This window comes from Diplotaxodon limnothrissa, linkage group LG7 (genome assembly GCF_057381915.1).
Source record: "Diplotaxodon limnothrissa isolate DT_005_m linkage group LG7, D_limnothrissa_male_GT1.1, whole genome shotgun sequence".
Taxonomy (NCBI): Eukaryota; Metazoa; Chordata; class Actinopteri; order Cichliformes; family Cichlidae; genus Diplotaxodon; species Diplotaxodon limnothrissa.
The window spans coordinates 24,971,124-24,980,671 of record NC_140602.1 but is presented as its reverse complement, the minus strand read 5'-3'; positions in this window follow the sequence as shown (position 1 = coordinate 24,980,671).

Below are 9,548 nucleotides of genomic sequence, written 5' to 3'. Positions count from 1 at the left end.
GTTCGGTGCTGCTGTTTGTGCATGGCCGCTGATTAGACCTTGGGTGCAATCAACAACTAAGCACGGCCTGGTGTGCGCCGCCCTGCCAGGTGAGCCACATTAGAGCAATCAAGGGTGGGCGTGCCTAGTAGACCTTAAAATGCATGCAGCAGTCATTTGACCCGTGTGCGACATACTGAGAGGACAGCAAACAAAGTACGATCCACTTTTCCAGTGTGAGGAAGACTTTGAACAAGACAGGCTATCGGTAAGCTCTTGAGCTCACATTTGCTGCACATATATTTGGAACTATGGAAGCTCAGTTGTGCAAATGTTTTACGCTTAGGAAAATAGTTGCTGCATTTAAGTTAAAAAAATTATATTGACAAAAATGAATGTTTAAGTTTGAATAAATTGTTTGTGCAGTTAGTGTTCCCACATATTTATGTTAATTAATATTAAAAATAGTTACCCCAAATCCTTGGGTGGATCGTAAAAATAGAGAACAAATGTTTGGTTTTGATTTAAAGAAAATAATTCTTTGTAAAGAAAATCCTTAGTTAGAGTCTATTAAAATGTTTGTGAACTCTAAAATGTATACTTTAAAATACAATTGTTTATAAAAAAGTGTTAATGCAAAGAAGACACATTTTGTATATTTAAGAACCACAGTTCTGAATGGTTAATGAAATGTTCTTTATTTTTGTGTTGAAAGGTTTTTTACCTGCTGCTACCTAACAGCTATCAAACTAGTTGGTCTAAATAAAGTTGAGTGAAATTCAAAGTCTGGTCTTTTTCAAGTGTGGACACCTCACAGTCAGAGGAACACTTGACAGTTATAACATGGTTATAACACCGTTGGTTATAACATGGTTATAACACCATTTGTTATAACATGTTTATAACACGGTGTGTTATAACACGGTTAGCTATAACATGGTTATAACAACGTTGGTCATAACATGGTTGGTCATAACATGGTTGGTCATAACATGGTTGTTCATAACATGGTTGGTTATAACATGGTTATAACATGGTTGGTTATAACACAGTTGGTTATAACATGGTTATAACATGGTTATAACATGGTTATAACATGGTTGTTATAACATGGTTGGTTATAACATGGTTGGTTATAACATGGTTGGTTATAACATGGTTGGTTATAACATGGTTATAACATGGTTGGTTATAGCATGGTTATAACATGGTTGGTTGTAACATGGTCATAACTCAGTTGGTTATAGCATGGTTATAACATGGTTGGTCATAACACGGTTGGTCATAACACAGTTGGTTATAACATGGTTGGTCATAACATGTTTATAATATGGTTGGTTAAAGCATGGTTATAACATGGTTATAACACAGTTGGTTATAGCATGGTTAAAACATGGTTGGTCATAACATGTTTATAACATGGTTGGTCATAACACGGTTGGTCATAACATGGTTGGTTATAACATGGTTATAACACGGTTGGTTGTAACATGGTTACAACATGGTTGGTTATAACATGTTTATAACATGGTTGGTCATAACACGGTTGGTCATAACATGGTTGGTTATAACACGGTTGGTTATAACACGGTTGGTTGTAACATGGTTGGTTATAACACGGTTGGTTATAACACGGTTGGTTATAACACGGTTGGTTATAACATGGTTGGTTATAACATGGTTATAACACCATTGGTTATAACATGGTTGGTAATAACATGGTTGGTCATGAAAAGGTTGGTTATAACATGGTTATAAAATGGTTGGTTATAACATGGTTATAACACGGTTGGTTATAACATGGTTATGACATGGTTGGTTATGACATGGTTGGTTATAACATGGTTGGTTATAACATGGTTGGTTTTAACATGGTTGGTTATAACAAGGGTGTTCATAACATGTTTATAATATGGTTGGTTATAACATGGTTGGTTATAGCATGGTTATAACATGGTTGGTTGTAACATGGTTGGTTATAACATGGTTGGTTATAACATGGTTGGTTATAGAATGGTTGGTTATAGCATGGTTATAACATGGTTGGTTTTAACATGGTGTGTGATAACACGGTTGGTTATAACATGGTTGTAACATGGTTGGTTATAAAACGGTTGGTTACAAAACGGTTGGTTACAAAACGGTTGGTTACAAAACGGTTGGTTATAACATGGTTGGTTATAACACGGTTGGTCATAACATGGTTGGTTATAACATGGTTGGTCATAACACAGTTGGTTATAACATGGTTATAACACCGTTGGTTATAACATTGTTATAACACGGTCGGTTATAACATGGTTGTTTATAACACCGTTGGTTATAACACCGTTGGTTATAACATGGTTATAACACCATTGGTTATAACATGGTTATAACACGGTTGGTTATAACATGGTTATAACATGGTTGGTTATAACACGGTTGGTTATAACACGGTTGGTTATAACATGGTTATAACATGGTTGGTTATAGAATGGTTGGTTATAGCATGGTTATGACATGATTGGTTTTAACATGGTTATAAAATGGTTGGTTATAACATGGTTGTAACATGGTTGGTTATAAAACGGTTGGTTATAACATGGTTATAACACGGGTGGGTATAGCATGGTTGGTTATAACATGGTTGTTTATAACACGCTTGGTGTTAACACGGTTGGTTATAACACGGTTGGTTATAACATGGTGTCGCGGGGTCCTCTCCTAAGCTTCTCCCGAACAAATCCAGGCGTAGTCAGAAAGCATTCAGTGAGGATAATTTATTCTGCCGGCCTCCCAGGTGCACAAAAAGTTATTTACAAAGAAAATAGAACTGACTTAAGTCATCACAAACAAACATCTATATACAAAACACAGTCTGCATGTTACCCTCTCGGTAACAGCTCTCTGGAGAGAAGAACACAGGTAGGCCCTGTCCGCCTTCTCTTATACCCCATAGCCCCTCCCACTAGGCGTAATGGTCATCTCTTTATTCTTTCTTTTATCAAACAGTCTTTCCCCCTCAGCTTATTTCCTGCTGTATTCCTACAATACATATATGTATATACAGACATTTATGGCCATTTCCAGGCAGCCTACAGTGTTTCACAATAACACAAAACAAACCAAAAAATAATGCAGTTCACGTGACCCTCCAAGCGCACGCGAACCCATTATTTAAACCCCGGAACACTATGCCATCGGCTTGCATAACCCCGCATAATCGGCGATCGCAGCACGTCTCTGCGACCGGCTTTATTAAAAGGTAAGTGGGAAAATATGTTGGCCACCCTCTGCGCTGCTCACCATATACCCCTCACCCCTTTTGTTTATCTGCCCGGTCGACGAAAAGACGCGCGGCCACGGTGTTTGTAGAAACTAATGGTGGTGCGTGTATGCGCCCAGATCGGATGTCTGCGGCTCGGGACGGTGTAACTCCGTCACACATGGTTATAACACCGTTGGTTATAACATTGTTATAACAAGGTCGGTTATAACATGGTTGGTCATAACATGGTTGGTTATAGCATGGTTATAACATCGTTGGTTGTACCATGGTTGGTTATAAAATGGTTATAACACCGTTTGTTATAACATGGTTATAACACGGTTGGTTATAACATGGTTATAACACGGTAGGTTATACCATGGTTAGTTATAAAATGGTTGGTTATAGCATGGTTGGTTATAACATGGTTATAACACCGTTGGTTATAACATGGTTGGTCATAACATGGTTGGTTATAACATGGTTATAACATGGATGGTTTTAACATGGTTATAACACCGTTGGTTATAACATGGTTGGTCATAACACGGTTGGTTATAACCGGTTACCGGTTACCAACCGTGTTATAACCATGTTATAACAAACGGTGTTATAACCATGGTATAACCAACCATGTTAAAACCAACTTTGTTATAACCAACCATGTTATAACCAACCATGTTATAACCAACCATGTCATAACCATGTTATAACCAACCGTGATATAACCATGTTTTAACCAACCATGTTATAGCCATGCTATAACCAACCATGTTATAACCAACCATGTTATAACCAACCATGTTACAACTAACCATGTTATAACCAACCGTGTTATAACCATGTTATAACCAACCGTGTTATAACCATGTTATAACCAACCATTTTATAACCATGTTATAACCAACCTTTTCATGACCAACCATGTTATTACCAACCATGTTATAACCAATGGTGTTATAACCATGTTATAACCAACCATGTTATGACCAACCATGTTATAACCATGCTATAACCAACCATGTTATAACCAACCATGTTACAACTAACCATGTTATAACCAACCATTTTATAACCATGTTATAACCAACCTTTTCATGACCAACCATGTTATTACCAACCATGTTATAACCAATGGTGTTATAACCATGTTATAACCATGTTATAACCAACCATGTTTTGACCAACCGTGTTATGACCAACCATGTTATAACCATGCTATAACCAACTGTGTTATAACCATGCTATAACCAACCATGTTATAACCAACCATGTTATAACCATGTTATAACTGTGTTATGACCAACCATGTTATAACTAACCATGTTATAACCAACCATGTTACAACTAACCATGTTATAACCAACCGTGTTATAACCATGTTATAACCAACCATTTTATAACCATGTTATAACTGTGTTATGACCAACCATGTTATAACTAACCATGTTATAACCAACCATGTTACAACTAACCATGTTATAACCAACCGTGTTATAACCATGTTATAACCAACCATTTTATAACCATGTTATAACCAACCTTTTCATGACCAACCATGTTATTACCAACCATGTTATAACCAATGGTGTAATAACCATGTTATAACCAGCCATGTTATGACCAACCGTGTTTATGAACAACCATGTTATAAACATGTTATGACCAACCATGTTATAACCATGCTATAACCAACTGTGTTATAAACATGTTATAACCAACCATGTTATAACCATGTTATAACCAACGGTGTTATAACCATGTAATAACAAACGGTGTTATAACCATTTTATAACCAACCATGGTATAACCAACCATGTCATAACCATGTTATAACCAACCGTGTTATAACACTGTTGGTGATAACATGGTTGGTTATAACATGGTTGTAACACCGTTGGTTATAACATGGTTATAACACGGTTGGTTATGACATGTTTGGTTATAAAATGGTTGGTTATAGCATGGTTATAACACCATTGGTTATAACATGGTTGGTAATAACATGGTTGGTCATGAAAAGGTTGGTTATAACATGGTTATAAAATGGTTGGTTATAACATGGTTATAACACGGTTGGTTATAACATGGTTATGACATGGTTGGTTATGACATGGTTGGTTATAACATGGTTGGTTATAACATGGTTGGTTTTAACATGGTTGGTTATAACAAGGGTGTTCATAACATGTTTATAATATGGTTGGTTATAACATGGTTGGTTATAGCATGGTTATAACATGGTTGGTTGTAACATGGTTGGTTATAACATGGTTGGTTATAACATGGTTGGTTATAGAATGGTTGGTTATAGCATGGTTATAACATGGTTGGTTTTAACATGGTGTGTGATAACACGGTTGGTTATAACATGGTTGTAACATGGTTGGTTATAAAACGGTTGGTTACAAAACGGTTGGTTACAAAACGGTTGGTTACAAAACGGTTGGTTATAACATGGTTGGTTATAACACGGTTGGTCATAACACGGTTGGTTATAACATGGTTGGTCATAACACAGTTGGTTATAACATGGTTATAACACCGTTGGTTATAACATTGTTATAACACGGTCGGTTATAACATGGTTGTTTATAACACCGTTGGTTATAACACCGTTGGTTATAACATGGTTATAACACCATTGGTTATAACATGGTTATAACACGGTTGGTTATAACATGGTTATAACATGGTTGGTTATAACACGGTTGGTTATAACACGGTTGGTTATAACATGGTTATAACATGGTTGGTTATAGAATGGTTGGTTATAGCATGGTTATGACATGATTGGTTTTAACATGGTTATAAAATGGTTGGTTATAACATGGTTGTAACATGGTTGGTTATAAAACGGTTGGTTATAACATGGTTATAACACGGGTGGGTATAGCATGGTTGGTTATAACATGGTTGTTTATAACACGCTTGGTGTTAACACGGTTGGTTATAACACGGTTGGTTATAACATGGTGTCGCGGGGTCCTCTCCTAAGCTTCTCCCGAACAAATCCAGGCGTAGTCAGAAAGCATTCAGTGAGGATAATTTATTCTGCCGGCCTCCCAGGTGCACAAAAAGTTATTTACAAAGAAAATAGAACTGACTTAAGTCATCACAAACAAACATCTATATACAAAACACAGTCTGCATGTTACCCTCTCGGTAACAGCTCTCTGGAGAGAAGAACACAGGTAGGCCCTGTCCGCCTTCTCTTATACCCCATAGCCCCTCCCACTAGGCGTAATGGTCATCTCTTTATTCTTTCTTTTATCAAACAGTCTTTCCCCCTCAGCTTATTTCCTGCTGTATTCCTACAATACATATATGTATATACAGACATTTATGGCCATTTCCAGGCAGCCTACAGTGTTTCACAATAACACAAAACAAACCAAAAAATAATGCAGTTCACGTGACCCTCCAAGCGCACGCGAACCCATTATTTAAACCCCGGAACACTATGCCATCGGCTTGCATAACCCCGCATAATCGGCGATCGCAGCACGTCTCTGCGACCGGCTTTATTAAAAGGTAAGTGGGAAAATATGTTGGCCACCCTCTGCGCTGCTCACCATATACCCCTCACCCCTTTTGTTTATCTGCCCGGTCGACGAAAAGACGCGCGGCCACGGTGTTTGTAGAAACTAATGGTGGTGCGTGTATGCGCCCAGATCGGATGTCTGCGGCTCGGGACGGTGTAACTCCGTCACACATGGTTATAACACCGTTGGTTATAACATTGTTATAACAAGGTCGGTTATAACATGGTTGGTCATAACATGGTTGGTTATAGCATGGTTATAACATCGTTGGTTGTACCATGGTTGGTTATAAAATGGTTATAACACCGTTTGTTATAACATGGTTATAACACGGTTGGTTATAACATGGTTATAACACGGTAGGTTATACCATGGTTAGTTATAAAATGGTTGGTTATAGCATGGTTGGTTATAACATGGTTATAACACCGTTGGTTATAACATGGTTGGTCATAACATGGTTGGTTATAACATGGTTATAACATGGATGGTTTTAACATGGTTATAACACCGTTGGTTATAACATGGTTGGTCATAACACGGTTGGTTATAACCGGTTACCGGTTACCAACCGTGTTATAACCATGTTATAACAAACGGTGTTATAACCATGGTATAACCAACCATGTTAAAACCAACTTTGTTATAACCAACCATGTTATAACCAACCATGTTATAACCAACCATGTCATAACCATGTTATAACCAACCGTGATATAACCATGTTTTAACCAACCATGTTATAGCCATGCTATAACCAACCATGTTATAACCAACCATGTTATAACCAACCATGTTACAACTAACCATGTTATAACCAACCGTGTTATAACCATGTTATAACCAACCGTGTTATAACCATGTTATAACCAACCATTTTATAACCATGTTATAACCAACCTTTTCATGACCAACCATGTTATTACCAACCATGTTATAACCAATGGTGTTATAACCATGTTATAACCAACCATGTTATGACCAACCATGTTATAACCATGCTATAACCAACCATGTTATAACCAACCATGTTACAACTAACCATGTTATAACCAACCATTTTATAACCATGTTATAACCAACCTTTTCATGACCAACCATGTTATTACCAACCATGTTATAACCAATGGTGTTATAACCATGTTATAACCATGTTATAACCAACCATGTTTTGACCAACCGTGTTATGACCAACCATGTTATAACCATGCTATAACCAACTGTGTTATAACCATGCTATAACCAACCATGTTATAACCAACCATGTTATAACCATGTTATAACTGTGTTATGACCAACCATGTTATAACTAACCATGTTATAACCAACCATGTTACAACTAACCATGTTATAACCAACCGTGTTATAACCATGTTATAACCAACCATTTTATAACCATGTTATAACTGTGTTATGACCAACCATGTTATAACTAACCATGTTATAACCAACCATGTTACAACTAACCATGTTATAACCAACCGTGTTATAACCATGTTATAACCAACCATTTTATAACCATGTTATAACCAACCTTTTCATGACCAACCATGTTATTACCAACCATGTTATAACCAATGGTGTAATAACCATGTTATAACCAGCCATGTTATGACCAACCGTGTTTATGAACAACCATGTTATAAACATGTTATGACCAACCATGTTATAACCATGCTATAACCAACTGTGTTATAAACATGTTATAACCAACCATGTTATAACCATGTTATAACCAACGGTGTTATAACCATGTAATAACAAACGGTGTTATAACCATTTTATAACCAACCATGGTATAACCAACCATGTCATAACCATGTTATAACCAACCGTGTTATAACACTGTTGGTGATAACATGGTTGGTTATAACATGGTTGTAACACCGTTGGTTATAACATGGTTATAACACGGTTGGTTATGACATGTTTGGTTATAAAATGGTTGGTTATAGCATGGTTATAACACCATTGGTTATAACATGGTTGGTAATAACATGGTTGGTCATGAAAAGGTTGGTTATAACATGGTTATAAAATGGTTGGTTATAACATGGTTATAACACGGTTGGTTATAACATGGTTATGACATGGTTGGTTATGACATGGTTGGTTATAACATGGTTGGTTATAACATGGTTGGTTTTAACATGGTTGGTTATAACAAGGGTGTTCATAACATGTTTATAATATGGTTGGTTATAACATGGTTGGTTATAGCATGGTTATAACATGGTTGGTTGTAACATGGTTGGTTATAACATGGTTGGTTATAACATGGTTGGTTATAGAATGGTTGGTTATAGCATGGTTATAACATGGTTGGTTTTAACATGGTGTGTGATAACACGGTTGGTTATAACATGGTTGTAACATGGTTGGTTATAAAACGGTTGGTTACAAAACGGTTGGTTACAAAACGGTTGGTTACAAAACGGTTGGTTATAACATGGTTGGTTATAACACGGTTGGTCATAACACGGTTGGTTATAACATGGTTGGTCATAACACAGTTGGTTATAACATGGTTATAACACCGTTGGTTATAACATTGTTATAACACGGTCGGTTATAACATGGTTGTTTATAACACCGTTGGTTATAACACCGTTGGTTATAACATGGTTATAACACCATTGGTTATAACATGGTTATAACACGGTTGGTTATAACATGGTTATAACATGGTTGGTTATAACACGGTTGGTTATAACACGGTTGGTTATAACATGGTTATAACATGGTTGGTTATAGAATGGTTGGTTATAGCATGG